Source organism: Protopterus annectens, chromosome 2.part0, assembly GCF_019279795.1.
Source record: "Protopterus annectens isolate FY-2018-M chromosome 2.part0, PAN1.0, whole genome shotgun sequence".
Taxonomy (NCBI): Eukaryota; Metazoa; Chordata; order Ceratodontiformes; family Protopteridae; genus Protopterus; species Protopterus annectens.
The window spans coordinates 55,537,419-55,558,589 of NC_056728.1; the positions used below are offsets into that span (position 1 = coordinate 55,537,419).

Consider the following 21,171-nt stretch of genomic DNA (forward strand, 5'->3'; position numbering starts at 1 on the left):
ATGCCATTCCAGCAGGGGAGCTTTTCCAGTATTTATTTGGTGTAGGTAGACCAGGATGGGGGCATCGGGTAGTGTGGAGGGGGTGCCATGGAGCCCTTTTGCCTAGGGCACCAGTTAACCTAAGGCCGCTCCTGAATACTTTCTACCACCAGGTTCTATATCAGTTTGCACACTAGCATTCTTACCCCACTATTCTGACTCATTAGCAATACAATGCCTCTCTCCCTCTTTTAGCTTTAAATAGTATGTTCTTGTTGACTAATGTTTTATGGTCTTCACCTTAATTGTATTCATTCCCAACATCTATACAGTAACCCTACCTAAATATGTCTTATAAGTCGCATCTAATGTCTGATTGTTACATATATTGTTTATGAAGTGTTTGTATACCAGATATTTTATACTTGGAATTTAATATCATGTATAATGTCACCACAGAAGAAATATAGGTTTTATTTTTGTATAGTGTCAGGACAGAACAAGTACCTGGTTGTATCTAGATGTCTTAAGAATTATGAAATCTCTCTTTGCTAAATAAAAGTTTTGTCATGAGTGTCTTAACTATACTGCAGGAGCTTTCCTCTTTCTTTCTTCTTTCTTGGTCAACAAAGATAAATACATCAAATAAGTAAAGAAAAGTCTTCAGTGGAGAAAGGGAATAGGGATTTTATGGAATTTTATTGTCTCTGGTGTGAAGATGGCACTAAATTTTTCTTTACAGGTGGAACAGGTAATATCACTGTGAATTAATTCAGAAGTTTTCTGAGTGCTCCTTTTCATTTCATCAATAAGTTAAATGATTTTGATTATCCTTGTCTTCAGATTCTAATTTTTGTTCTGCTTTGATCTCCTTTATGGCAACTTTCAAATTTTTGCTGAGCTAGCATTATTAATATTTGTGGATTTTGCTTTATTATAGGCATTAATTAGCTTGTTCTTTTATTACACAGCTTATTAATCCTGACATTCCAACTGAGTAATTTATTTTAATATGCCCAAATATATTTGGTTTTGATTGGGACTTCTTAGCTTGCAGCGTTTGTTAGATGGGAGTGCATTTGTATGGCTAAGTGACAGCTGATGCTACATGGGTGGGGGTTAAAAGTCTTGTAGTTGAATTTTGAGAGCTCATCATATTGTTTTACTAGGTTTCAATTTTTAAAATCTTTGAATTCAGTGGTTTAAGTTGTCTTAAAAGAGATTACTGATTTGTGATTAGATCTGACCAGAAATTCAGTTACTACATTAATATTGCAAGTAGATGTGATGTTAGTGAGGATGAGAGTGAAAGGCTTTGGCCTGTTGTGGGCCAGTTAAAATAAATATTTGTGCTAGGGAATTTGGGGAGTTCTCAACCTTTGTGGTAAAGGTAATCTAGTTAATTGATTAAATTACCCATCATAAAGGTGTTTTTATTTATGGGCAGTTTAGTAAGCACATTTAGAAATATTTTGTGGTCCTCCAGGGACATGGAAGGTGACCAGCAGCAGGCTATGAATTGATCATTTGTGTAGTTCAGGTTAACATGAAATTAAGTAAGTTCTGTTTGTGGGTCATGAGGAATCTTTTCAGAGATAATTGGATCTATGACAAGTACTAATATTATCTTGCAGCTTCCAGTAGGTCTTATAAATTGCCTTTTTGTACAGAGTCTGACTACTGGACATGCCAGCATAACAAATTTCCTATTCAGCTTATATCAGGATGCTGCTACTTAACTCTAGGAAATTTAACAAAAAACACAAGAGCTTGAGGCCTTCAGCAAACAGTCTAAACAACTGTTTCTGCACTCAGTTATGTAAGATGCTGTGCTCTGTGCAGTACCCTCCTTTCAGTTTAATCTCCACAGCTCTTCTGTCAGTTAACACAGAGCTAGACCACAAACTGATTCTTCACCTACCTGACCTCTTGGCGAACCTAGAGCAAAAAGCACAAAATAAAATGCAGTCTACGTAGTGATAAAGCTTTTCATATTTTTCTAGAAAGCAGTAATACTTGATATTTAACATTTATCATTTTTTTGTTCATAAATTAATACAGTTTAAGAAAAAGTAAAAAAGAAATCGCACAGACTTTCAGTTGCTAAGCTAAGTATCGATGGTCTGTTTATCTTTTTGCTTACAGCCATGGGGCTGTTGCAATCACTTCCTAGACAGGATGTAACTGCACAAGCACACATTTTGTTGGAAACAGATAAGCCTCCTGAAGACTACAGTAGTTGACATGTTTCGTTCACTACTTATAAAACTAGCTGCATTTTTTTAACAGCATAGATAATCAGCTGTTCTTTTTGCAAATTATACTTCTATTGCCAGGATGAATACATTTCTTTTAAAATTTGAATAATCTCTGAATATTTACTGGCAGTGCAGTCTGTGTTTGAATAAGAAACATTTTGTACAGGATATGGTACTTGTCTGGCTCACTGGTGCTGACATTTAATGCTCACTTCCTAATCAGGTTCCTGACACGGCAAAAAGTAAGATATTTTTCAACTACTTTTTATTTTATTTGCTAAAGTTTTTTATTATTATTATTATTATTATTATTATTACACAGGTGTGAATATGATGAGATTTACCAATGTTCAGATTCTGCAGGAGGTGTTAAATCAGCATTAAAATATTGTTACGTTTCATCACCAGCTGCTGACATTTGACACTAAGGTTATAACATTAATCCACTGTTGCAGTTTTGATTGCATGCTCAATAAGAATTGTTACTTTCAGACAAAAGTGTAAAATTAGCTCTCTTGAGTGTTTATGATCTATGCCGATGTTAGACAGCATTTACGTAAGTACTCAAACAACAGTAAACAAGAAACATGCTGGGTACGGAATTTTACTACTATGAAGGAAGTACTAAACTTTCCAAACTGCAAGTTATTAAAACGTAGAACATTTTGGTTACTGCATGAAATTAGACACCCTGCTTAGATAGAAAGGTTTGCATTATAAAAACAAATACTCTATGAAAACAAGGAAGAATGGTAAAAAAATGCTAATGGTAATGTGCACTTGCTTGTATAGGCATGATGAATTGATGAATATTTCTCCGTTTCTGATTCAGATCTTCAGTATTAAGTCATTATTGCAAGTTGTGTTAGTAGTAGTAGTAGCTTGTGCCTTGTGCTACAGATTACTGAGCCATTAGCCAAGACTGCTGGTCATGAACTGCTATTTTTCTTACACAATTAGGTTCTGTGTGTTTCACCATATAGTTGTTACACTGAATGTTTAGTTAGGAGGATTGTTTTGTCCAACTGCTGGTTCATTGTATGATGCCAGTATTTTTGTTTTGCAGGATCACTAAGTGGTGAGGAGTGGGCTTTTACCCTTTCTCCATTGTTTTGTGATCTCAGAGTTGGTATATGTAATTAGTAGGGAATGCTTAGTTCTCTGCATAAAGCACTGTTTCTTTTTGTTTTGACTGTATTTCGACCATTTGTGGTAGATGTAATATATGCTGAAATAGTGAAATGTAGTGACATAAAATCATATATCTCTATCTGTATTTACACACACACACATGCATATTGGTCTACCTGAAATCGTCTAGACAACAAAAGATTGACATAAAAATAACTAAAGCTGAAAAATATCTAAACTAAAAAACATTGGCAAAACTGAAGTTATACTAGGGGATGGTTTATGCCCTTTCTCCACTGTTGTGCAATCTCAGAGTTGGTATATATAATTAGTAGAGGGTGTGGGGGGCTGCAGGAATAAAGAAGTAAAGTGGAAGAAATGTGGTTCTATCTGCCAGATCTTTCAATGGTTTTCAATGTGTTTACAATATGTCACATTTTTCAATGTGTTTGCAGTGGGGACAAGCCCCCTTGCACTCCCTGCACCCCCTGCAAGTTATATATACCAACTCCAAGGTAGCACAACAGTGGAGAAAGGGCATAAACCCTCCTCTAGTATAACTTCAGTTTTATAGGTTTTTTCAGTTTGATCTTTTTACTTTTAGACATTTTTATGTCAGTCTTTTTACTGTGGATATTATGTTGTTTAAATCATTTCAGGTACACCTATCTATATATATATATATATATATATATATATATATATATATATATCTATATATATATATATATATATATATATATATATATATGGGTTTATTTCACAGTATTGAAATGCTACATCATCGCAGACCATATTATCAAGATGACATCACCAAATCTTCAAAACATAGAACACCCTGAACAGTGAAACCTAACCCCAAGAAGTGAACCCCTTGGCCACCAGGGCAGAAAAAAAAAACACAGCAAATAAAACCCACCGAAGTAGGGGCTTTACCCCCCCCACACCCCCCACACACACCCTAACTAAATAGCCCTACTCTGAGGGGGTTAGGTTTTGCAGTTCCAGGTTTTCAATGTTTTGAGGATTCGGCAATGTCATCTCAATGATATGGTCTTCGACAATGTGGCATTTCGATACTTTGAGGTAGACCCATATATATATATATATATATATATATATATATATATATATATATATATATTGGTTCGGAAATACACTTTAGCGAAACTACAGATCACAGCAGAATGGAAAAAAAAAACAAATACACTACACTAAATTATGCACGGGGGCTGTGACCACCACACCCCCACTTCTAATATATACCAACTCCGAGATTGCACTACAGTGGGAAAAAGGGAAAATTCCCTTAGCCCCACTGTACCATGATCTCCAGCAACAATCTCAGTGAAGTGTAGTTTCGCAAAAGTTCATTTCTGGTGAAATGCAATTTTGTGAAACAGGACTAGCGAAACTGAGTTTCACTGAACTGTTATTTCGATGCGTCAAAGAAGACCCATATATATATATATATATATATATATATATATATATATATATATATATATATATTACTAGTATGCATATACAGACACATGTATGTTTATCTCTTTTCTACTGAATCACCCTAGAACACACACTACACTTAATTGCGTTGACAGTGTTTCGAGTTTTTTTTTTTTCTTATATTGAGAAGTGGAACTCAAAAATGCTGAAAAAGACAAGAAAAAAGCTAAAAAAGCTTTTTTACAGGGTACAAATCCCCTACACCCCCCATGTGGAGAGTTTCGTCTTCAATCCTTATCTTATTTATTCCAACTGCATTGGAACACAATAGTGGGGAAAAGTGAAAAATCTCATTGTGGTGTCCTGTCAGATTTCACAATATAGGTCAATGTGGTTTTGATAAACTGAGGACAAAAGATATTGCATTAAAGTACTTCTTGCAAAAACTAAACCCATTGTAGTGTAGGATAATGATATGTGTGTGTGTGTGTGTGTGTGTGTGTGTGTGTGTGTGTGTGTGTGTGTGTGTGTGTGTGTGTGTGTGTTGGGTGTCACACATGATACTGATTCTCATAATTTTATTGTGTCAAAATTACAGAAATCCACATTTTTAAATGCTGATTTCACCCATTTCCCAAGCTTTTAATTTGGGTGTTAAGGGGGGCTGTGCCCCCCATCTCCATAGGTTCATAGGTAGGTACTAGGCTAACTGCCCGAAGGCATTTATAAGCCTAGCCAGAATGTGTTGGCTTTTGCTGCCCCCTTGGATTAGTTCCCTGTGCCTCTAATCAGCAGAGCCACTGAAGTGATCCCTGGGGTAATCTTTCTGTTTCCCATCCACTCGTCAAGGTTTCTCTTGAAGAGTGTCAGTGAGGAGCTCTGCCTAATGTAGATTGGAATCTTGTTCCAAAGCATGGGAAGTCTCTGGGACTGGAATCTATCCCTCCAGCATGTCCTATTTATTGTTGTGGTGAGGTTTAGATCCCTAGAGAGTGTGGCTCAAGGGGATATGGTTTTGTTTAGGCGGAGCGTGTCCATCAATCTGGGTTCGATATGGCCTTGTATGTCTGGCAGAGATCACCTCTGAGTAGGCGGTATGCAACTGAGTACAGCTGGAGTTTCTTCAGTCAAGCTGCATAGGGCATCTGTTTGAGGCCAGTGATCCTCTTGGTGAGGTACTTCTGTGGTCTTTCCAGCTGTTGCAGGTGTCTTGTAAGGTACATCCCAAATGGGGCATTGTATTTTATGATGGGTCTGATGAGTGATGAGTAGAGGGGCATAATGACCTCTTTTGATCCGGATGCGAACCCTTTTGTGATTAGGTGGGCCACATAGAAGGATTTTCTAACCACTTCGGCAATGTGATTATCAAAGAAGAGATTACTATCTACTTGGGTCCCCAGATCCCTTATTACGTCTTCCGTATTTGGGGGACTACCACCTATGTGGTAGTTTGTGGGTACTTTGCTTTTTCCAAAGGGGATGACTATGCACTTTTTGGCATTTAGCTTGAGGCCATGATTTTGACACCAGGTATCCGTCTCATTGAGACCCTTTTGGAGGATGTCTGTGTTAGCCGGAGAGTAAATTATAGCCCCTAGTTTGCAGTCATCTGCGAACTTGGTCAGCCATAGCCCTCCTGTGCTTGCCTGTATCTCTGTGAAGTATATGCCGAACAGGAGGGGTCCTAATACTGAGCCCTGGGGAACGCCACTTGTAACTGGTTTAGGGTCGGACCTAGCTCCCGCAACTCTCACCATTTGGGTTCTGTCCGTGAGCCAGTTGGCAACCCATCTTGTGACGTAGGGGTTTATGTTCAGGCTGGTGAGCTTGTCTATAATACCAGAATGGGGAATGGTGTCGAAGGCCTTTGCAAGGTCTAGGTAGGCTGTGTGTACCACCTTTCCCTCGTCTATAGCCTTGGTAACTGTCTCTAAGAGGTCCACCAGGTTTAGGAGGCATGGTCTGCCCTTAACAAAGCTAAAGCCTGGGTAGGGTCCAGTGTTTGGAGGTTCCCAATGTCTTTGTTAATGAGTTCCATGATGATGTGCTCCATAGCCTTGCAGACCAAGCTAGTCAGGTTTATAGGGCAATAGTTCCCGGGGTCTGTTTTGGCTCCACCTTTGTGGAGCGGAATAACCGTTGCTGTGCGCCACTCTATGGGTATGTAGCCTGTGGAGAGGCTGAGTTTGAACAGTGTATTTAGGTGAGGGGTTAGTTCATCTTTGAGCTCGTGTAGGACACAGCCTGGGACACCATCCGGTCCCATTGATGCTGTGTTTTTGGCTTTGGAGAAGGCTGTTTTAACCTGAGTGTCTGTGATTTCAGGGGCTCTACATTCTTCTGGTATGGTTATGGGCCCTTTTGGGGGTGAGGGGGGGTGAAGTTTGCACTGAACCTGTCTACCAGGATGTTGGTGATATTGGTCAGTTCAGTGTATTTTGTGCCATTCTGCACTACCTCCAAGCAGATCTGAGCATTGCCACTTAGACTCTTGACATAGCTAAAGAATGCCTTGTAGTTATCTTTGGAGCCATTGGCAATTTTTCTTTCGAAGCTAGCCTTGGATGATTTTATGAGGGATCATAGTTTCTTGCTGATACTGATCAGGGATGTCTTCCCTTCTTGGGATTTTACTCTTTTCTATACTAGTTTCCTCCTTCTATTGTATAGCTTGTTTATGGCAGGGGTCCACCAGACTGGTTTCCTTTTCTTGGAGGAGTGAGTCTTGGTTTTGCTTGGGATAGCATGATCCATGCATTCTTGTAGGTGCCCATAGAATGCATTAGTAAAGGATTTTGCCTCTTGGACAGTGTTATCCTTTAGCATGGGGGCTTTGAAACTTTCCATCTCGGTCTTAAGTAAAGTGAAGTTTGCTTTTGAAAAGTTTTTCACGGTGGTTTACTTGACCAGGGGTGGGGGCAGAATGTGGATATCCAGAGTGATTAGTTTATGGTCAGATCTAACCAGTGAGGGGTTGGCCTCCGGTTTGGAACACCGGTCGCCCATGTTGGTGATGACCAGGTCCAATATGTTGTCACCTCTGGTGGGAGTGTTACCAGTTGATCCAGGGCATTTGAGTTTATAAATTCTAGGAAATGGTGGGCGAGGGAGAGTTAGTACTTTGAGTAGTTCTCCCAGTTAATGTTTGGGCAATTGAAATTACCCAATATTAGGGTGTTTGGTAGGGACCTTTATGTTTCCCAGTGTTTCCAGAAATGCGGAATGGGGGTCCTGGGACATGGTGGATGATCTGTAACAAGCTACAATTTGAATTGCAGTTTTGCCCATTGTTAGTTGCATGTGGATTATCTCTGAAGCATCGTGCTGTGCCACTAACTGGAGGTGTGGGTATCCTTGATGAATATGGATATGCCCCCGCCTTTTGTATTTCGGTCCAGGTTCTGTGGCTGAAATGTATGGCATGAGTTGTAGCCTGGTAGTACTGGGGTGCTCTCTGGAGCCTTAAACCAGGTTTCTGTTACTGCACATATATCGATTTTCTCCATACTGAGGAGTTCCTCAACTGCATGCATTTTGAGGTTTAGACTTCTGGTATTGAGTAGCATTACCCTCAGTTTTTTGCTACTTGTGCTATTTATGACAGTAGGTTTGTCTTTTGAGCCTCGCCTAAAAAAGGCACTATAGGGGTGGCAAGAGCCTTGACCAGTATTCAAAAGCCTAAGGGTGACAGGTGCAAGCCATCTCTAGAGAAGTAGCGTGGCTTGTCAAGCATGTCATGAGAGGCGGACAGACACTGAATCCCCTTTGAATGACACTAGAAACTTAGCCAATTGTTGAAATTGATACTTTTTTCTTTATACCATGGTATCATTCTTGGTGAGGATAGGATGTTACTCAGGGTCAGGGTCATACCAGCCTGGGCTACGTGATCAGAGAGCGCTTCCATGTCTCTTTTCATATAGTCCAGGGAGGTATGGCTCAGGTCATTCACACCAACATGGACAATGACAGAGTCTTATTTGTACTTGTTCTGGAGTGACCTGAGTGCTTGTGTTATGTGGCAGATCCTGGCACCCAACAGGCAGCTAACAGTAACCTTCTCCTTGTTCAGCCTAGTGAGTGGGACGTCAGTGTGCCTGACTATAGAGTCACCTATTACTAGTGTGTTGGGTATGTTATTTTGCCTTAAGGGCTGTGATTGCGTGGCACACTGGTTTTTTGAAGTATGTGTTTCATGGTTTGTGCTGGCGGGTGGAGGTTGCTTGGATGTCTGCTTTGGAGGTCTCTGTTGCTTTTGTAGATTTTTATTTAGAGCCTCTGAATATGTTTTTGTGTATTTATGTGTGTTTTTTGCCGATGCTAGTTTAATGGGTCTATGTGAGACTGGTGGTGTGATGCAAGTATTTCCCTTCTCCTCTTGACTGTCTGATACAGTCTTGATCTGAGAGAGCTTAGCTGTATAATTGCATCTCTTGCATGTATTAGTGTTTGGTGGTAGAAGGAGAGGGTTGTTTGTGTACATGAGGCAGTTGTAACATTGCCTCAAAATGCCCAGATTCACCAGTTGGACTGGAGAGTACACCTGAAACTGCCCTTTGGACATGCCTGGATAGGTACAGTGAACTGTTTTACTGATTGGCTGGTAAGGTCGAATAGAGAGCCTTGTCCTTCTGTACACTATAGGGGGGTCTAGTGCTAGGGTTTATTAGTGCTTGCTGTGAGTTTTGAGCAAGTGCCAAGCTGAGAAATGAATGGTTTGAGTGCTTAAGTTGAAAGTGTGTCTAGTTGCAAGGGAAAAATTGAAGATGAGACTTTGTGGAGTCGGGAATAGTTATACCCTAGCTAACCGACACTGCCCAGCGCACAAAACTGAGCAAATGCGGTTTTTATAGCAGGGAAATGAAAGAGATAGAAATTAGACCCACAATGGCCAATAAACTACTAATTTCTGGGCTGAAACCACTCCTCCAGGGACAGATAGGATGTTCAAAGCTCCCCTCTCTCACAGGTGAACAGAGAAACTTCCTTCTATCCAAGTAAGGTATGGGCAAACACAGAGACTTGTAACACAGCCCTGAATTCAGCACTAACCTGAAAACTGGTCTATACTAGCTTAGAAAGGCAGGAAACAAGTATATATATTTTTTTTGTTTGATTTTTTTTTCAGAAAATAAAGCAGATATAATCAAAAAACACTTTAAATGCACAGAAAAGGATACTTATTGTTATATATCTCAGATCAGAGTTGTAGTCAATGTCCCTAGTAATAAAGTAGGAAGAAACACAAATACAGTAAAAGCAGATGAATAAAGTACAATTTATATATATATATATATATATATATATATATATATATATATAAACAATAGAAAACGAACAAATTGATTTAAACAAGTTACCCAATTAACCAGTAAAAAGGCTCAAAACTGAGCCCTGTTCCAGCAGTCTTCAATCAGACAAGTTCTAACTACACACTCCTGCCACTGGGGTGCAGGGGAACCTTCTCCAAAAAAAGATGGCCTGGATCAGTGCTCAAGTTATACAAACAAAGCTAGTCTATGCTACAGCAACAAGGTGCACCACTTTCAGAAAGAAACAGTTCAAATAAGCAGGCACAATAAGCCTGTGACCAGAAATTCCCAGCTCAGAAGGGCAAAATCCAGCCTCTCCTCCCACAAGAGTGCAGAGTACAAATCTTCTTAATGTAGAATAACTGGCCTGAAGCCCAAGTGCTTAAACCAGAAGTAATACACTTTTAGAATAGCCGACACTGAGCCTTCAATCAGCAATTTCCAGCTTAGAAGGATGTAAGCTACCTGTCCTGCCACAACAGTGTAGGCCGCAAACCTTAATGTAAAACAACTGGTATGAAGCCCAAGTGCTTAAACCAAAAGGCTTAGAATAACAGTTACAATTTAATCAGGCTACTACCAAACAGTATGCTTGGTATAATATAACCAACCATATACCATCTCTAGGGTCACTTCAGATTAGGGAAGGGGAGAATCGACATTAAACTAACTATTGGTGTTGGGTTTCCTAATTTTTTTTCATTTTGGCATTATTTTTTTACAATCCTTTTTGCAACCTATATATATATATATATATATATATATATATATATATATATATATATATATATATATATATATAAAAAAAGGCTCCTGATATTGGCATACAAATTATTAAAATAGACCATTGTCAAAACTTCTTTTACAAGAGTTGTGTGAAAGATCACTTTGCATTCCTTTTAAAAATAAGAAAACAGGAGTCAAGCTGGTATTGCTTGTTTAAACCACAATTTATTAAGTTAAAACAAGAGATGAGTGCTTTCACCCTTGCCACAGCTTCATCAGATATAAGTTATATAAAGCAGTAGCACTCAATATATACTTTTCTATTTTCCATATAAAAAGTCATGTAAATTAGAACAAAAGCTATAATCTAAAAGCACTTAAACAGATCACATTCAATGACAGTTATTGGAGCAGTGGTGCATACACAATTTGATTTTTAGTGTAATTCATGTTTTACACTCCATATCTAAGTACTAAGCTGTTGTGTATCTGGCTGTTATCAGTGTGCTTGGTATAATGCCAAATAATAATGTAAGCATCTAGTTTGTTACATGAATATAGTATACTGTAAAAGAGATGATAACAAGAGTACACCATTTCTTCCATGAAAAATACTCTCTGTGATGAAGTACTATGGGTAGCCTTGGTGTGCCTGAGGTTCAAATACTCTGCATAAGTAACCTAGTTACTACCATCTATAACTTAGGTCTGACGAAGCTATGACAAGGGTAAAAACACTCATCTCTTGTTTTAATTTAATAAACTGTGGTTATACTTTACTTGGTCGAATGCTTCTTATAATACCTTTGTGTGAATGGCTAATTGAGTGACTTCAGGTTTGGTCGACAAAGGTTAAGTGGCTTTTTGCTACAGCTGTGAGATTGTGTCTGAGCGAATTTGTTAGCGTGGGGCTTAGGTAAGGTATGGTAAGGGTAAAGTAAGGAGATAGATGAAGTGTTATGTGTGAGTTGCTTGTGTTAGATTAACTCTTTCCCTCCAACAGTGCTCTGCAAGTTTGCATTGTAACTTCCAATGGGAGAAGCCTAAGCTTTTTGATACAAACAAATGATACCCTCACATTTCAAGTAAATGTTCATATCTCTGGAAACATAGGGGTTACTAAATAAGAGTAAATGGCAAACTCTTCAGCACAAACTGCTTTTATAGTGATTGTATTCTTTAGATTCTAGGTCATAGGCTGAATGTTGCAAATTGCAGTAAACACATTAACTAGTTTGTAATAGTTTGTAAACAACTTACAATATCTCAGTAACCACTCAAGTTACACCCTGCTGAGAGCAGCATTTTATTCTTCCAGCTGAGAGCTTTCACATGAAGCTCTGCAGTTCTGTCTGTGCTATTTGGTTTTCAAGATATTTAGAAAACATAACATTTATGACAATATAAATAAATATAATATGAGCAATTGATATCTCTTTAACTGCAATAGTCAGAGATCAAATTTCAATATAGCTGTGTTTGCCATTGTATAAGCTTTAGGATGAAATCTTTAAATATTGTGTTTGTAGCATGGTTTTAGAATTATTAATGCAAATATGATTGAGCAATATTTGATGCCTGGAGGCAGCAGTAGGATGTAACTGCAGAAACAACTGGAGACGTCACATGGCTGTAATGAGTTAAGGGTCAGGTTTGTGTGTGTGTGTGTGTGTGTGTGTGTGTGTGTGTGTGTGTGTGTGTGTGTGTGCATGTGCAGGCTTGCATTATCAAGGTGGATCAGATTCTCCTTATTAATCCATGCTAATCCTGCCCCTGCACCTAATCCTAACAGTGATCCTTAACTGAAAAAAATCTTTCTGCCATGTGACCACTATTCAGACAAATTGGAGCTTAATTTTGGTAGGATTATGGTTTGTACATCAGAAAAAGAAGTGTTTCCTTTTTCATTGTGATGGGTTTGAGTGATTTGTGGTGTAAGTATTATGAATGGTCGACATGTTTGTTCAGTCATTTAACATGTCGACCATTAATGCTTAATTCAGAATACATGTATGTGTATATATATATATATATATATATGTGTGTGTATGTGTATATATATATATATATATATATATATATATATATATATATATATATATATATATATATATATATAAGTGTGTATGGCTGGAACTAAAAAATCTAAAGCACATTTAGATGAATTTAGATGAAATGTTTTAGAGGAAGGTGCAAAACACTGAAAGCAGCAAATATTGAAAGCATATTTGACTGAATTCTCATATGATTGAATGTTCATTTTTTAGTGTTTGTAAGCAGAGTTGTGTGGCAAAATGAATGTTTGAATGAAAAGGCTACAGTGGTTGTTGAGTTTGTGCAAGTGTTGGTAGGTTGGTTAAGGGTTAGGTAAAAGGATAGATTTACTGTTTTGCATTTTTGGTGTGTGCTCTGTGTCCTTTCATCTTGGGTACTGGTACTGTTATGAAAGCAAAGCCTCTACCTGCCCACCTTACTCGTGTGAACAAAGCCTGTAAGAAATGCACATTGACTGTTCAGTATGGTTTCTCTATCCTTATCACAGAGACTGAAATAGTGCACCATTGCCTGACTGCTCATCTCAGTAGCTGCAGACTTGTCATTAGGAAAATGGCATATGTATACTGCACTGCACTGCTACTCATCTTTATATTTTCACTAATATTTGTGACAGAATCCTGATCCAAATTCATCTTAGCTCTGCAGCATTCACAGACCTAACCAAAGACATTTTTTATACATATTTAGCAATCAGTACTTTCTTATGGTGTGTCTTGTGTAATATGTTGCCACAGATGGCACTGACACATTCTCTTCCTGTTTGTTAGACAGAATGTAGAAAGCATACCGCGACCAGTTCAGCCAGTCCCCAGGTTAAGAACAAGATCCATTTTTAAGTCTGTCCTTCAGTCAAATTTGTATGTAAGTCAGAACACGTACATATGGTTCTTATTAAATGGCACTTAGTCAAATGTTTGCCTCAGTCTAGTATTTATTTTACGTTTCTTTGCATATAAAGCACTTAAGAAACAGTTCCTGTTAGATATTATGAATATAAGGCTGAAATTAATTCTGTTGTAAATATGCTGAAAGAAAAAGTTTGCTTGAATATATGTATAGAGTTTACAATGTGCATTCATACTATATGTATAACAGACAGGCTTCTCTTCACAGCATCAGAAAATGCCTAAGAAAGCAATACTGGAAAACAAGCATTACATGATTTTCTCATGTTTGTAGAACAAATATCTATTAACAGACATCCTTTTTTATAAATTCAGCAATACGTGATGTTTTTCCAGTAGGAACAGCTTATACAGATGTTTCCTTTCAGAATGGCATCCTCACATCAGCAAAAGTGCTTAAATCACAAAAGGACAATAGAAAAGTCTATAAACAGACATTATGTGACTTCCCATAGAAGGCCAGAAAAATATACCAGGAGGAAATAACAATCTCTTGTGTGCATGACTAGCTCTGTATATAGCTATTGTAGTAATTCTGTTATGTGAGAGAAGGACAAAGATAGGTATTTTGTAGAAGTCATCATTCATATCTGTAATGAAGGAAAACTTTGTAAATATATGCTACAAATCTGACAGACTACGTGTGGTTTGTTATAAAATAAGTTATCTGTAACTGTGCTTATAGCTGAAAAATATATTTCTTTATCAGTGTGCAATTTGAAAGGCTTGGTGCTTTAAACAGACTACAGATGGAGTCATACAGAGCTATGTGTCTCTGATTCAGCAGTAAACAGCACAGCAAGACTGTATGTCTTAAGAAGACTTCAAATCCCACAGTAAGCAAGCAGCAGTAAGCAGAGCTATATAATTTTTCAGTTCCAAATAAAAAAATCTTAAACATAATACTGTATACTGTAGTAATAAACATTAAAAAAACAGTTCTTAAAACAGTTTAGATGGAAAAAAAAGAAAAGGATTAAAGGTTAACACTCATTTGTGAGTTAACATTATAACTTTATTAATTAGATGATGCAGACAATGATGGACTTGTTGTTGGAGTGAATGGGCCTGGTGGTGCAAAGACAGGGTTTGATTCTGCTGCTGGAGAGAGGGGGTTTACAACTGAAGTCAGTTTCTTGATGTAGGCATTAAGGGAGGTTTGTACAGAGGTTTTATTTTTCTTGTCATAAATGGCCTTATATCAGTTGAGTCCCTCAGTAACTGTCCAGTAAACTTGGGTGAACCTCTCTGTATTAGGATCTTGCTCCTCTAACTTTGCCATTCCTGCGTCAATAAGACAAAAGGCTTCAGCTAACTCTTTTGTCGAAAACTTCTGTGATTCTGGAGTTTCTAGGTCCCCGTTTTCTTCCTCAAAGGCTATTGTATGCTGCTTCAGTTCCTTAAGGTCTTCATTGGTCAGTTCTTTGGCATGGGAGTTGAGTAACTCTGTGACAACAGTGTCACTGATGTCTAACTGCAGTTGTTTACCAATATCAACCACAGCTTGCCTGGCTTCAGCAATGTCATCATCTGTAAACATCTGTAAAGCAGGTTCAAATTGTGGGCTCAATTTGTTCCACATTCCTTTCAAATGTGACTGCTTTACTTCCTCCAAAGAATTAGCAATATTTATGATGATGTCATAGATGTTATAATTCTTCCAAAACTCCCTTAAGGTCATCGCATTATCTTGGGTAGCTCTGACTGCTTGTGAGAAGGTCCGGCATAGATAATTGGCCTTAAAGGAGGCTATTACTCCCCGATCCATTGGCTGAAGTAGCGATGTGGTGTTGGGGGGTAAAAATAAGTCAAAACAAAAATGTAGCCAGCGGAAAAGGTGGAAATCAAAAGTTTAATGCAAAATCACATAACTAGGTAGAGGGTAGTAAGCCCAACTACCTGTAAATATATGACCTTGACATTAGAATGTAAGTCATCTAAACTGTTTGGATGTCCAGGAGCATTTTCAAACAGAAGGAGAATTTTGAAAGGAATGTTTTTAGCCAAGCAATACTTTTGAACAGCAGGAAAAAATGGTTCAAGAACCAATCTTCAGATGGCAACTGTAACCCAAGCCTTTGCATTTGCCTTCCAAATAACATGAAGAGATGCCTTAATAACATGCTGAAGTGCCCTCGGATTTAAGGAGCAATACAAAAGCAAGAACTTTAACTTAAAATCACCAGAAGCATTACTCCCAAACAATAACGTTAGCCTAAATCCCTTGCAGCACTTACATTTGCACTCACCGCTTCATCTTCTGTTTTAATGTTATGTAAATTAGCTGTCAGTTTAAAGCAATTGAACAAACCTTATTTGCAACAAATTCTTCATCACAACTACCTTCACTTGCTACTCGAGTAGCTTTTAAATCTTTGAAAAGGCTCTGAGCCTTTTCTTGCACTAATGAAAGGCTAATAGGGATATTACTCTGATTTTGGTCTTCTACACAAATTAGGAACAGCCTTTCCATTTCAATAATTAAACCACTGTGTTGCTTTGTAATAATCGTAGCTTTCATTGAGGCATGGCCTTTTACATGATTCATTATTCTTGCTTTGTCTTTTAAAATTGTTTCAATCATTGACCGGCTGTAGCTTAATGCCTTTCCAATGGCAGATGGTGCTTCACCTCTCTCGGATCTCTTTATTATGTCAACTTTATTTTCCAGGGTGATTGCTTTCCTTTTCTTTGGTACATCACCAGCACGTGCATTGGATTTATGTTTTGGAGGCATGGGTCGCAACGTCACCAATGCAGAAGTTCACAAAAGTGTCTGTTGCAGACTCTGGTACCTCACTACAGTGGAGCTCCACAGGATACACATACAGTACAGTACTGGAGTCTGCAGTCAGACACTTCTCACGTCTCATTGGTCAATACTAGCACTTTCTAAAGCTAATTAGCATTTGAGTTCAGCTGATTCAGAGCAGTATTTTGCAGACATTCCTTTGTTTTATGACAAATAATAATGGTACATAAAATGCAATACTGTACAGTACAGTACAGTAGAACATTCTATACAAAAATATGTTAAACTTACCTTTTTTTAAGCTTCACTTCAGATTTCTGTACAGGCATCACCCACAAATGTTTTTCACTCTTTCCTGAACTTTGAGACCTCTGCCAGACCACGTAGTGTCACCTACACCCTTAGTGAGTCACAATGTCATTTGATCATTCTACTGTACAGAACAGTAAACTGCTTGAATACTGTACTGTATCTTTACTTTCAAGACAGTGATCTTGACCAATCTCCAACACAGCGATCTTAACCAATAGGCTCTCCTCATCTTCTCCCTCAAGGTGGAAGTAGCTGCTATAAAAGACACGACCAGCTTCACTGACAGGGAAAAGGACAGTATTATTTTGCAAAGTAAGACTTCTTCATTTGCAAGGTAAGATTTCACACTTTCTGACATTTTTCATTTATTTTAAAGTGATTTCCGGAATTGCAGCAGTCCATTTGTAGCAACGTGCTGTCCGCATGTCAGATGTCCGTAACCAGAGGACTGCCTGTAATGCACACACTCGTAAGTTTTTCTCGCTTGGTAATCTACAGAGCTATACTCTGAGATCACTACTGCTCTTTGTTTTCCCATCACTGCATCTGCTGTATGTATGACTAAATTAGACCTGTCAGGATGACACTATTCTTTTTGTGAGCTGAACTACCTCCCCTAATAAACCTCCAGGAAAAATTGTAAACTACTTTAAGATGTTGCTTTCAAAACCATCAACTCTTCATTAGCTCTTTAATTGTAACCTGGACGAATGGATGGGCAATCACAAATACACCCATAAAGCACCTAAAGCCCTCATTGAAATGGGTCAATACTAAGTATAAAATAGTCATTTCAAGAGGTACCTGCAATTTGATTATTCTGGTTAGGCCAATAATAATCTTCTGGATCAATAGCCTAGCACTGACTTCTGAACTCATGAACCTATAAAAAGATAGATCAAGGTGGCATTGGTCATCATACCTAATAGCTATTTAAACACCCCCCACTCCTGATAAAGTTTTCTTTCATGAATTTTCAGTTGTCATCCTAGACTGCGGTTTGAGCTTAATAATACCTGCAAGTTTTCTGTCTCAAGAGAAATGAGCTTCAGGTTAGATGCTTGCTAGTTGAAAAAATTATTTTTACTTTTCTCTTTCACTATGCAATTATTGGTTCTGTCCTTTCTATCATAAATTATGGTCTTAGAGTTTACAGTACTACATATAAATGGGCTTTGCATCCATCTACAGCTTTTGAACATGACTGCATATTACAGCATGGACACACTGTTATTGGTAGCCTGTATCACTTTTCGAGCTTCTCTCTGGATGAAGAAATTATAATGTGATTCTATCATCTTGTATTTGCTTGCATAATGATGACTGCTGGAAGTCCCTGTTCCACCTGTTGTTCTGTCATTAAAGTCACTGCAAGCCACTTCTGACACGCCTCCCTTACTATATGCTACTTTGATGGTGGCAGTCACCCCTTCATACTCAACTCACTTTTGCTTGACTTATTCTTCACCCTTCATATTGGTAGATTCAAACCTTTCATCCCCAGCCCTGTTGTCATAATTAGTGCCATTTCCTATATGCTGACTATATAGAGACATAACATGCTGATGAAACAAGGCCCATAGTTTGCTGCGCTCATCTGAGGGTTACATTTAGCTCCTGAACAGATGCCATTCCTGCCTTATGCCATCCATTTGTTCATCTGTGTCAGCTCTGAAACCCTGTTATGACTTATAGTTTACTACTCCATCATGTAGTACATTCCATGGCCCTACCATACTCTCTGCGAAGTAATAGTTTACCATATTTACATTGAATTGGCCCTATTTTTACTACCATTCATATTCCTGCCAAAAAAATCCTTAGTCCTGAACTCCAAGCCTCCTCTTTGCATCTTAAAAATTTGGTGTATGCATAATCATACGTCGCCATTTTGTTTTGTGCACAGATATTCAAATGTTTAAACTTCCAGAACTCTGCACAGTACTCCAGTTGCTGCCATGCATATTGGAAAGATAACTTCAACATGTGTGAAGTCCATTCCTTGCTCTGTATGCCCCACTGGATTTGCCCTCTGCCCTTTTATGCCACACAGGATGGTTTAGCTTTGTGGTGGTTATTGTCCTACTTATGGTCAGTCCATGGAGCATGTGCTTTGTGTGGGCTTCCAGCTTTATAGGGTATAACTTTATATTCATTATTGTTGCCCATTAAAGTCTGAAGAGGATAAGTATAATCCTCAGAATAGCAAAAAATATATGTGCAATTCGTCAGGAATGTATAATTACTCAGGCATTACTTTGTCTTGGTGCATTTCCTCGTCTCAGTGGTACAGCCATTACAGAGTTAGTTATATATAATAAGGCTGTGAGGGATGCAGCTCTCTTTGCTCCCTTACAAAAATGCTTTAAAAGTATAAAGAGTTCTGGAACTTGCTGTTTACTGGAATCACAGTTACATTTTCAAAGTGTCAGGAGTAACAATAGTAGGTCTCTCACTTTCAGTAAGGAAACTTTTTAAGATACAATACCCATTTGATGTATTTTTTTCTTTGGTGTCTGTCCTAATCTCTTTTCTTAGGGCTCTGCTAAAAATGTGCTGTTTGCCATTGCTACCTTCAATGCAGTTTATTCTCCCCTGTAGCAAACAGCTATGCTCTTTTAAACATTATGCTGACAGGGGATTTTTGACAAAGTTTTTTTTTTTCAGATATATCTTAGTAGGCTAATAAATATGCCAGTCAATGCGTCATCAGCTGCACAGCACATTTCTAGGAGCCTAATGTTGTTACTCCTCTTGTTCTAACTACTCTGTAATTGATAGTTGTTCTTTTCCTCTCATCATTTTAAAGTGCTGTTGGTTTTACTTATGGGTAGTTACTAGTTACAGTATCCATGTTTGTTTACTGCCTTTGGTCAGTGAGTCTGTATGTTCTTCAGTCACTTGATGCCACACTTCATGTGCATGACAACATCACATTCTTTGATGCCAAGTTTTGATGATAGTGGAATGATATGCAAATCAATTGGTGATTGTAGTGTTGCACTTTTAATGGTGATTTTAGGATATGATTGTAGTGTTGTACTGTTAATGGTGATTTTAGGATATGATTGTAGTGTTGTACTGTTAATGGTGGTATTAGGACATGATTGTAGTGTTGTACTATTAATGGTGATATTAGGATATGATTGTAGTGTTGTACTTTTAATGGTAGCATTAGGATAGGATTGTACTGTTGTACTTTTAATGGTGATATTAGGATATGATTGTAGTATACTTTTAATGGTGATATTAATGGTAATATTAGCATAGCTGCCAGTTCTGTGATTAGATTATGAGGAATAGTTTATTCTGGAATTACTCTGATGGTGTTTGTTGCTCTAAGCACCATAGTGTTACCTGGCACATTACAAAACTAAAGAGAAAAAGTTCAACAGAAGATACTTATAAACCATAGCCAAAAACTTCCTGGCAAAACACAGACATCTGTTTAAAGATATTTCCAGATCTCCCTTTATTAAAGCATCATGAAAAATATGCAGATGTCATTGTTTCTAACTTATTTAGTACCTTTTGTGATAAACTGTGGGGCTGCCAGCCTAGCTAGATAGAATGTTGTAAATAATTCTATGTCATTGTGAACATTAATATGATCCATGGGCTTGTTTGACAAATGTAAGAAAACTGTGTTATGTGCTGAACTTCAAAAATGTAACCACAGTGCACCCTGATGGAAGAAAGCTGATAAGTAAAGAATTTTACAACTGTGTGTGATCCCAAGTTTGGAGACAGGATGTCTGCAGCTGGAAATTATTTCTGTTGTCCTAAGACAGAGATAACTACTAGGTTTCACATGTAAAGTGTCCTTTATTGCCGTAGCTTTCTGGGAGGTGCAGATCAAAAAGAAATGTTAAATTTTAAGTTCTGTGAGCCTGGGAAACTTAAGAAGACGTAACAAGAATGATGTAATCTGAAATGAAACAGCAGTAATGTGTATTATCAATTTAAGGGCTATTTTAAGGAAAGTAAGAATAGCATTTTGTATTTGTGTCTTAACCTGAACACATCAGCTCACCAGTACTTGTTTTGCTCTGTAAGTAGGATCTTAGATCTTAGTATTTCTCTTAGAGATAGATAGGAATATAGCCAGATTAGTCTAGCTGTTGTCTGTCAGACTGTCCTACAATGTTGTTTTAAATTACTTCCTGTGATTTCTGCTCTCTAATGTCATTGTGTTGAGTTAATAAGTATTGTCTTGTGTTTTTATAATTTATTATTAAATTCTTTTTAAACCTTTCAACTGTGGCTGTTTTGTGTAGAGATAATTTAAG

The 21,171-nt window shown here is 37.9% G+C and overlaps 1 protein-coding gene across 1 annotated transcript in view; it reads left to right on the forward strand.

Moving 5' to 3' along the window:
* The first annotated feature begins 2,214 nt into the window (after positions 1-2,214).
* LOC122792954 (integrin beta-2-like) overlaps positions 2,215-21,171 on the forward strand; it is a 1,413,174-nt gene continuing 1,394,217 nt past the window's right edge. Inside the window, exon 1 of the mRNA XM_044060545.1 lies at positions 2,215-2,479. The gene's annotated coding sequence lies outside the window, so the exon portion shown is untranslated. The remainder of the gene's footprint in view (positions 2,480-21,171) is intronic.